This window comes from Aptenodytes forsteri, unplaced genomic scaffold (genome assembly GCF_000699145.1).
Source record: "Aptenodytes forsteri isolate BGI_AS27 unplaced genomic scaffold, ASM69914v1 Scaffold55, whole genome shotgun sequence".
In the NCBI taxonomy this organism is placed as follows: Eukaryota; Metazoa; Chordata; class Aves; order Sphenisciformes; family Spheniscidae; genus Aptenodytes; species Aptenodytes forsteri.
Window position 1 is genome coordinate 8,612,507 of NW_008796063.1, and position 9,634 is coordinate 8,622,140.

General features: G+C 49.5%; 3 long non-coding RNA genes across 3 annotated transcripts; 1 reads left to right on the top strand and 2 right to left on the bottom strand.

Annotated features, from left to right (window-relative positions):
• The first annotated feature begins 510 nt into the window (after positions 1 to 510).
• Positions 511 to 2,857, top strand: LOC103904885. Its single transcript, XR_657921.2, has 3 exons — positions 511 to 1,140; positions 1,527 to 1,672; positions 2,603 to 2,857. It is a non-coding gene; the product is annotated as an uncharacterized LOC103904885 (long non-coding RNA).
• Positions 2,858 to 3,918: 1,061 nt separating this feature from the next.
• On the bottom strand, positions 3,919 to 6,788 carry LOC103904886. Its single transcript, XR_657923.1, has 2 exons — positions 6,706 to 6,788; positions 3,919 to 4,765 (listed from the first exon to the last, which is right to left on the bottom strand). It is a non-coding gene; the product is annotated as an uncharacterized LOC103904886 (long non-coding RNA).
• A 1,033-nt stretch (positions 6,789 to 7,821) lies between these two features.
• Positions 7,822 to 9,349, bottom strand: LOC103904887. The gene is made up of 3 exons (XR_657924.2): positions 9,216 to 9,349; positions 8,931 to 9,105; positions 7,822 to 7,970 (listed from the first exon to the last, which is right to left on the bottom strand). It is a non-coding gene; the product is annotated as an uncharacterized LOC103904887 (long non-coding RNA).
• Positions 9,350 to 9,634: the final 285 nt, after the last annotated feature.

Genomic DNA, 9,634 nt, shown 5'->3' on the forward strand with positions numbered 1-9,634 from the left:
TCTCCAAAGGGAATTGCTGTGCGGGAAGAGAGCTTGTAAAGGGGATAACACCGTGAAGTGTAACGCCAACCCATTATCCCAGCAGCTGGGCTGGGGTCGGTGGGAGCTCCTGCGGAGCGAACTGAGCCCCGGGACGGAGAACAGCTAACAGTGCGAGCTGTGGGAGCCCTTTCCCACTCCCCAAACGCAGCTGTTAACGTCCATTAGGCAGACGGTGTAAGCGGATGCCCCAGAAAACCAGCACAGCCCTGGAGGGCCCGTAACTCCACACCAGGCTGAACATTAAGGAACTAATTTTAACTTCTAAGCAGCATCCTTTCTGCCAGCCATGGAGGGATTAGAGTAACAGTTTTTGAAATTATTTAAAAATAACATCAGACTTAATCATAGCTATTTATTAAATCCATTATCCTCTGTCAGTTATGGGACACTGATTTATTCAGCTGCGGAAACTATAATCACCTATGGCCAAAAATCTTAACGCTTTTTTTTTTTTTCCTAACGGGGCACAGTAATAATTATTCCTTTAGTCCCTGAATCTGTAACTCAGGGAACTGAAACAGAGAAATCTACGGTGAATTGGGGGATGAGACACAACGGAGTGATGGAGAAACCTTGGAATTACTGAAAAAACACATAATTTTATAGAAATCACGCGTGACCTTGCTCCATGGCACCTAGTAGGAGAAAGGCTAAGGAGCTCTCTAAAGGAGTGGAGTCCCTTGTAAATCATATAGGGAAGAGAAACCCCATGAAAACACCAGAAACCCCATATAAATCACAGGGTCTTGAGCCTCTGGATGTCACTTTGCTGTCAGGGACTCCATGTGCAGCTTAATTAGACAGGGAGAGGAGCTTTCCCGTTCTCCTGCCCGCACAGTGCGGCTCCGGCGGTTTCCCTTGCTCTGGCGCCTCCCATTATCACAGCTGAGGAGAGCATTTCAACAGAAATCAGTGTCTTTGTTTAAAATGTGTATTTAGGGGCCTTTGTTTGAAAGCCATGCTTAGGAAATGCTAAAAAGAGGATTCAACACGCATATTCCACCTGATCCTAGGAGCTGAAGATAATTTTTTGCTAAGCCCGGGGGCGATATTCGTCTCTGTTTCAACTGCTTCACATCTCATACAAGCACTGAGTTGGTAATGAGCTTTCGGGGGGGGGGGGGCCCCCAGTAATTACATCTCATTGTGCCATCTCCTTTCTGCCACTCCCCTGCTCTGAGGACTGTCCTGGCCAAGCCGGTGGGAGCAGCTCCCTGCGCACCAGCGCAGCCCCTGGGCAGCACCGTCCAGCTGGTGTGATCCTCCAAGCAGATTTGTTTTAACTGGGGCGGCTTGTATTCGGGGATTAGATAGGTAAAAATATGTACTCAAATTCCGCATGTCAGCCACCTAATCGGTGTGGTTCATTTTTCTGAGGCTGCGGTACGCAACTCCCTGGGAAAAAGGGGCAACAAGGGGAGGAGGAACGGCAGAGCTCCCTCCTGCCCGCTCCATCTTGTCTATTCTGCTCCTGAACGTTACAGGCAGAGTAAAGCGAACAGGAGGTGCCCGCAGCAGGAACGGAGCATTCCAGCAGGTGATCTTCCAAACGCAGGCGGTGAAGGACCTGCAGACCTGCTAATGAAGCTGCTGATGGCCCACGTTGAGACCACGGTAATCACAGTCCATGGTGAGGGGTAGGGCTGTGGTTTTACTGGTGCCCCTGCCCAGGGCTGTGGATGGTGCGTCAGAGATGGGGTGGAAAGCGGCCCCAGGCCTGTGCTGGAAGGGATTGACCCAGGGACAGTCCCAGGACGGGGCTGGGATTTGGGGCCCGTTTGCGAGATGAGGCTGGCCCAGTCCCACTGCTGGGGGCTGGGAGACATCCCTGTCCAGGATGAGCTTGTGGCTCCCGATGGTCTCTGGCTAAGCGTAAGGATTTGGTTGGTGGCGGTCCTTGGCTAGAACTAGACATAGAGCCCTGAGGCTGAAGGTTGGGGCTAGGGGAAGACTAACTGATAGACCTGCTTCAGGTTTAGGGTGGGCTCTGAGGGTTTTGGCTGTTCCTGACCTCTGTGTCAGATACATTTGGAGAGCTAAGGTAGGGCAGACAGGAAGGGATGGGCAGGCGCGCTGTTAGTCCCCACTCCCTTCCAGATCTGGGCAGAGACCTGTTTTCTGACTGTTAACGCTCCTCTGGTGTTGGCAGACGCAGCTAAACCCTGGTGGAACAGTTGGCTTAGCCCTCTGTACAGCTGGTCCACCTAGGGCAGAGACACTTGGCAGAGCTCTGTGTCGCTCCATGAGCACGAGTGGCCAAAGTCTATGCCATGGCTTAAAAATTCCCAACCTTGCCAACGGTCTGTGTGGGGTCAATTTGATGCCACATGCCAGAGGTTTCAGGGAATTTTGTCCCCTCTTTTTTCCTTTAACAAAAACCTTCAGAAGTTTTGGGGCTGTTTGTTTTGCCTCCGTAATTCCTTGCATTAAAAGAGTCCCACAGTTGGAAAGCTGAGCACTGAAAAGTTAAGACACCAGAAAGACTTTAACTTTGCTTTCATGTGCATACACTTCCCCGTAGAGTTTTTGATCATATAACCGCACAGACTGTCTTCTGCAGGACCCGTGACTCACTGAGCACCTAGTGGGATTTGAAAGCACTTGGCGTCTTCCCCATCAGACCCTCTGTGCCTCACGAGCAGCGACCTGCCCTTGTTTGGTTAGAGACTGGTCGGGTCTCCGTACAGCCAATACCCCTCCAGCCCTCACAAGAATACACTGATCCTCCCCAAGCAAGCAACAGACAACAGCTGAGAATGAGGATACAGCTTTCGTTACAGAACCAGCATTATTTTTTAAATGACTAATAAATGCAAAAACATCTTGCAGGCTCCTGGGCCAGGTCTTTATATAACCCTGTGATCCTTCAGCAGGGCTTTCTGATCCAGATACCATTCCTTCCCTAACCACCAGAGATCAGTTTGCTGCTGCTGCTGCTACTGAAATGCAACCCCAAAAGGCAGCATCTGAACCGAGTTCCTCGTTACTCCAAGGCTTGCCACTACAGCGCAAAGGCTGAGGCTCTACAGCGAGCCGTCAAAAGTGGGTTTGTGCTGCCTGTTCCTCTCCCTGCCCTCCGTACATTTACAACCTCCTTCTTTGTAACTGGGAATGTCATTATGGACACCCGGCCTGCTGTGTTTAGCCTGGGATCCCTGGCAGCGCTAAGAGGGAGAGACCAGAGCCTTTCTTCCATGTGGTCTGTGCTATATGGGCTGATTTGCCCCTTACCTGAAGACCATTTTCCAATCTGAAACATGGTTACGCTCCCCATCCCTTCAGGCAGGAAAGCTGGACTCTTAGTCTCACTGTAAGATGATGAAGAAATCTGTGTCAGAGCAAGAAACTGAGCCCACACCAAAGGCAAGCATCCTGCTTAGCCGACAACTCCCTCCCCGTGATCCGTCGCCTGCAGAGCTCCCTGTGCAGCGCTGTCAGTTCACGTCACTGCAGAACACGTCTCCTTCATTTTCTAAGAGAACGTTCAAAAACCTCCTTTACCAGAAAATACAATCGTTGTAACGGGATGTGGCTGGAGGAACCAGCTGCAGCCCAACCCGGGCCGTCGCAGCGGGATTTACAGAGTGCCCTGATGTGCTGGAGAACAGCGTGGCCAGGGGCGATACAGGACGGGGCCTATGCTATGGAAACTGCAATGACATTTCATTAAACTCAGCAAGAGGCATCCTAGTCACTCAGGAAGCAATTTGGCTGAGTTCTAGCCGTTGCTGATCTGTCCATGGGCTGAGCGAGCTTGTAGCTATTTAAGGTTTGCCATTTTGACCTGTATCACTTCATGGAGAGATCCAATTGCTCCCTTTGCAGCTCATTCCTCCTATGCAGTCAGAACAGACATTTATGCACGTTACTCATGAGTGAACAGGTCAGAACCCATTGTTTATTTGATGCATTTCACGTCTTTCTCTAAGATGTTTGTCTGGGAACTGTTTATAATCCTCATTCACAGATTCAAGTTTTGAAATAATTACCTAAAAAAGCCCAGAAAACATGACTTGCTCCGCATACATTCCTGAGAAGTTAATCACAATTCTCAATATTCAAGACTCAGGCTGGCCACGGTTTCTGTGGTATTATTCTGCTCCCAACGGGACACGCTGAGTTCTTAGAATCAGATTTTCAGGGTGAAGAGTCAGTTACAAATTCAAGAGATGGGTGTAACATGAACTCTCTAATTTTCACCTCGAAGCGGCTGTTTATCTGAATCTTCCTGCTTGGAAACTCTATCCCAAGCGTATTCACCCGAAACATCCACCATGGCAATATTTGCAGAGTAACCACGTCCCAGACACTCCAGCTGAGGCAAATATAGCAGAGAAATACTTAAAGCTGATACAGAAGCAGTTGTCTTTTGGGGCAGTTCACATTCACTGAGCCACTGAAACAAGCAAGACTGTAACACAACAATGGTCTTCATCCTCTCTGCTTGTAGCAAACACACAGAATTCATTCATCATAAACATGGGGCCTAGAAATTATTTTAAAACGAAACTTTAATTCCATCACCAATGTAGCTGCTCCTGCCAAGGATTCAGTCTGAGGTTTGTCTGCCAAACACCAGCTCCTCTCACCGATGAAATCCGCCAGTCCACCTCGGCAAGAAGGGCAGAGCCGAAGTTGTGACTTTGAACGAGGGCTTCACTAGACGGTCGTCCTATTTCAGCTTCTTGTCCCTATGCTCCAGCAGCTGAGTTCATAAAACACCCTATAAGGAAAGGAAAGACAAGGAGAAATCCCCAGGAAACAACGCATTATCCGATCTCTCCTGAGGGACCAAAGTTTTCCCAATCAGGCTCCCAGCGCTACAGCCTGCTGAACTTAGGGATAAGGAATGTTTTGTCTCTTCTAAAACGTGAAGTGCTGGCTCAGGCCCTTTGGACAGCTATGAAAGAGCCTGGCCAGCCCTTGTAAACACACATCTTCCAGGATCATGGGTTTAGCCTGGTAGGTACTTGCTGTGTGTGATTGCGGGGAAGAGGTAAAGGGGTGGGGATCAGCAAGGACCTGATACCTCCGTGGGGCAGAAACTGCAAGCAGAGGCAGAAAGAGAAAAGGACAGTGCCTGCAGGTGTACGTGAAGACCGTCTGGATTTATATTCACTGTGTTTTACAAGAAGTAGCCTTGAACTCACAGGTCTTTTAACCGTAAGTTAATTAAATTCCATGTGATCTTTGGGAAATGAAATTTCGGAATTTTAACTCACCAATGGCTGGCACGGCCTTACCACTTCCTTGAGCTATGGCTTTTGGGACTACATTTACGCCTAAGCTTTTAAAAACGTGTGTTGTGTCTGGGTACCTAAACAACAGAGTTGAGGGCTGCCTGTCGAGAAGCTAAGCGCCAGTCACTCCTACTGACTTCAGACCGAAAGGCCAGAATAAAGTAGACTTTTTGTCGGTACTTTGCCAAAGACCGGACTGACAATGGGTGGACAACTCTGAAGATTTACGTTGTCGTCATGCTGTGCCTCAGTTTCCCCAGCTGTAAAAGGATGGTGAGGCATAAAGAATTTAAAGTTCCTTAAAGGTCTGAGACCTGCACCCAAGAAACTGCTTGATGCAAGTATGAACTATTTTCGGTCACATGCATTTGTCTTCTGTAGGTGTTTCGTTTAACATTTCATTGATCTGTTTCAGAGACCATGCGAGTCCATGTCTTTCAGGGAGGTGAGAGATACAGTGTAGTCCTGAGCTTTCTGTGGAAAGGGGCCACAGAATCAAGTCTCAAAAATACACTGCAGATGCGGGCATCTAAGCCCAGCAAGTCTACAGATTTAATGATATAGATTGAAGGGGGAAATCATTGCTGAGCTGTTACAGTTCCTTATCTCTCCCTGATCAGAAGTAGAAATAGACAGAGGAAAGTTTCTCCTTCCTGCTTTATGGGTGAAATTCATTCCAGAGCAGCAGACTGCAACTGATCCAGAGAAGGGCAACGAGGCTGGTGAGGGGTCTGGAGAACAAGTCTGATGAGGAGCGGCTGAGGGAACTGGGGTTGTTCAGCCTGGAGAAAAGGAGGCTGAGGGGAGACCTCATCGCTCTCTACAACTACCTGAAAGGAGGTTGTAGCGAGGTGGGGGTCGGTCTCTTCTCCCAAGTAACAAGCGATAGGACAAGACGAAATGGCCTCAAGTTGCTCCAGGGGAGGTTTAGATTGGACGGGAGGAAAAATGTCTTTACTGAAAGAGTGGTGAAACATTGGAACAGGCTGCCCAGGGAAGTGGTGGAGTCCCCATCCCTGGAGGTATTTAAAAGACGAGTAGATGAGGCACTTAGGGACATGGTTTAGTGGGCATGGGGGTGTTGGGTCGATGGTTGGACTCGATGATCTTAGAGGTCTTTTCCAACCTCAGTGATTCTATGATTCTATGATTCTATGATAGTGTTACACCAGGACCTTCTTGAGCCCTGAAACTGGCTTCCAAAGGTGCAGCACTGCTGCCTTGGAGTCCTTGCACGCATATATTTTTAGACCACTAAGGTTTTCAGGAGGATGGTGGGGGAAATGAGATCACCAGAAGGGTCAGCGCAGCCATTGTCTCTAACCAGTGCCAAGCTATTCTGACTTTAGCCCAAGCAGTAGCCTCTAAAACCAGACCCTGCCGGCAGAGTCCCCCGCCCACCCCAGGGGCTTCTCCGGCTTACCCCAGACTGGCTCCTCTAACTCCTGCGCAGATGGCGTGACTCACAAGGCCGGGGCGAAGCATTGCTTGGGGCTGTCAGCACGGGGGCCGCAGAGGTGGAAAGAACAGCCCTCGGCCTGGGCAGTGTGTCCACACAGCAAAACAAAGCCACAGCATAGCCCATGTTCCCTTTAATCTAAGTGATGCACAGTAGTGATGAAATCAGCTTTGCCTCTGCAGGGAGCAACAAGTTGAGCAGGTATTGTAGGTCCCCAGGAGGCACGTCTTTAGGTAGCTGGACACTGACGAAGACTACTCACCATCAGCAGTTTGACTGTTGCCTTGACAATATTAAAGCTAGTTCAGATGTGTGGGTGGGGGAAGTAAGACTGCCTGGAGTGTGGGACATAGTCTGCTCCCAACATGGAACAGATCCCAAAAAATGCAAAGCCTTGGGACGTGAGTCACGTCCTTGAAATTCCCTGCTCCCTCCTGTGGGATGGCTTTGCCACAGGTATGGTGTCAGGTTGTGACAAGGGTGAAAACCACCAAGGGGCATGTGGAGTGGATGCGCCACGGACTCTCCTGGATGACCCTGGTGGGTTTTGATGGCTGAGGACAGGAGCTGATGAACCGGGTCCTCCCTTTCAGGTTCCTCTGAACCCCTCTTACAGCTGTGCCTGCCTTTGTGCTATTTTGTGCGCTGCTGTAGCCTTTCATGCTAAGAGGGTTTATACCCATACTGCACAGGAGGCATCTGCACGGGAGTTGCCCTACCCCAGGGAGAGAGTGAGAAGTTCTGTGGTTGCTCTGACTTACAGCTACTTCATGGGTTTCTCTGGGAACCACAGAAAACCACCAACACCCTCAGTACTCCCAAAATCCCACTGGCACCCCCCATCCAAGAACTGTCCTCACCAGAATTGGGCCTTAGGGTCTTACAGTGTTCAGGAACAAAAGACGGGAGGAAGGCCCTCCTTCTCAGCCATAGGCAGGTTCCCAGTGGCTCAGCACTAGACAAGGAGGAAGGCTGAAGAGAAAGTGGGAACATTCTCCCTATTTCTCCTCAGTTCATCTCTCACTTTCTCGCCCCTCTTAGGAACTACCACCCAGGTTTGGGATGTTGACTTGCCTGTTCCTTCTGCTGCAGGTTCCTATTGAACTGGAAGGTATTGTTGGTGTGAACAGGACAGCACCCCAGGAAATTCCAGGCTTCTTCAATCTGCTTTCTCAGCAATGTGGGAAGCAACGCTCCCCTTCTCCTTTCCTTCTAGTTTTACCTTCTGCCTAGAAGAGAAGCCAAGACGTCTGATGGTTATAAGGAAGAGCGTGTGGATGATGCTGACCCCATGCAGTTCCTGGCTCCTCCTGAGAAGGAGAAAACTGAGGCCATGAACAAGGCCTATGACATCAAGACATCCTGCTGGGTAAAGGATGAGAAAGTGGGTTTCCTCGCTGGGGAGATCCAATCTGAAAAGGATGACAAAGTCATGGTGAAGATGGTAATCAACCAGCTAAGCTCTACTTTATGGGTTCAACAGGAAAGCAGTAGCCTACTGCCCCCAGGGGAAGTGCAACCATGTCTGAGTCCAGACCTATTTTGCTCTGTGGGTCAGCCGATTTGTGGGAGTCCTTTCTTGAGGCCACCAGCCAGAGGCAGTGGCAGCTAGAACAAGACCTGAAGTGGAAGCACGTCCAAGAGAGTGTCTTCCCATGTGGTTCATGGAGACCTATCTGGGATAAGACCACCTTCTTCCCGTTCCCCAACACTGCAGACCATCATGGTGAAGAATGTCCAGCAGACGGATGGAACGGTGGATGATGAACCCACCCAAGTTCAACCAGATCAATGACATGGCAAACATGACCTTCCTGAACGAGGCCAGCGTCCTGGACAACCTATGTCAGCACTACACCCACGTGAGGATCTATGATTTGAAAGGGCAGAGGGGAATAGCAAAGCAGCATGGGGTAATGGCAGGACAGGAACGGGTCCTGACTCAGGGGGCCAGCCTGTGCTGCTGTAAATTGGCGGGGTGTGTGTGTGACTTAAATCTTCCAGTGTCAGCTCGTGTCCAAGCCCCTTTTCCCTGCCTGTCTGTCACTTGTTAAAAGCAAATGGCAAAGCACCAGGACATGCGAGTTCTCTGCTTCGCTCTGCCCTGTCTTGAAATGAATTCCCTGCATTTCTTTTTTCCCATTCATAAAACAGAGGGTGATATTGATCTGTGGCTGCAATGAATCTACCTTCACAGAGAGCTCTGGGGGCTTGCAGGTGGTCTGGAAACTGAAATAAATAGCAGTGGGAGGAATAATCACAGTGTCTGCAGAGAGCATGGAGATTCCTGAGAGAGCAGTGCTGTAGAGCAGCCTCAGGGATCCTTGGCCAGGTGGGATTTCCCAGCACTTTATTTCCTGCCACCTGCAAAAACAAAACATAGTAAAAAGTGTTTTATCTGGGTAAAATATTGTGAAGAGCAAGTTGTCCAAATAATAAGAGAGACATAAGCATCAATAGTCAGGGAGGGAGACCTGGTCTTTTTTCTCATGATAGCAAAGAAGTATGTTGTTTGGTAGCAAATAGAAAGAAGCGCTCCATGCTAATGGCTGCTTCAGCATGCAGAGGCATCGCAGCTTCTAAGGCTGAGAGCAGTGGTTTCTCTCCTCTTCTCTTCTCTTCTCTTCTCTTCTCTTCTCTTCTCTTCTCTTCTCTTCTCTCTTCTCTTCTCTTCTCTCCTCTCCTCTCCTCCTCTCTTCTCTTCTCTTCTCTTCTCTTCTCTTCTCTTCTCTTCTCTTCTCTTCTCTTCTCTTCTCTTCTCTTCTCTTCTCTTCTCTTTCCTCTCCTCTCCTCTCCTCTCCTCTCCTCTCCTCTCCTCTCCTCTCCTCTCCTCTCCTCTCCTCTCCTCTCCTCTCCTCTCCTCTCCTCTCCTCTCCTCTCCACTCCTCTCCTC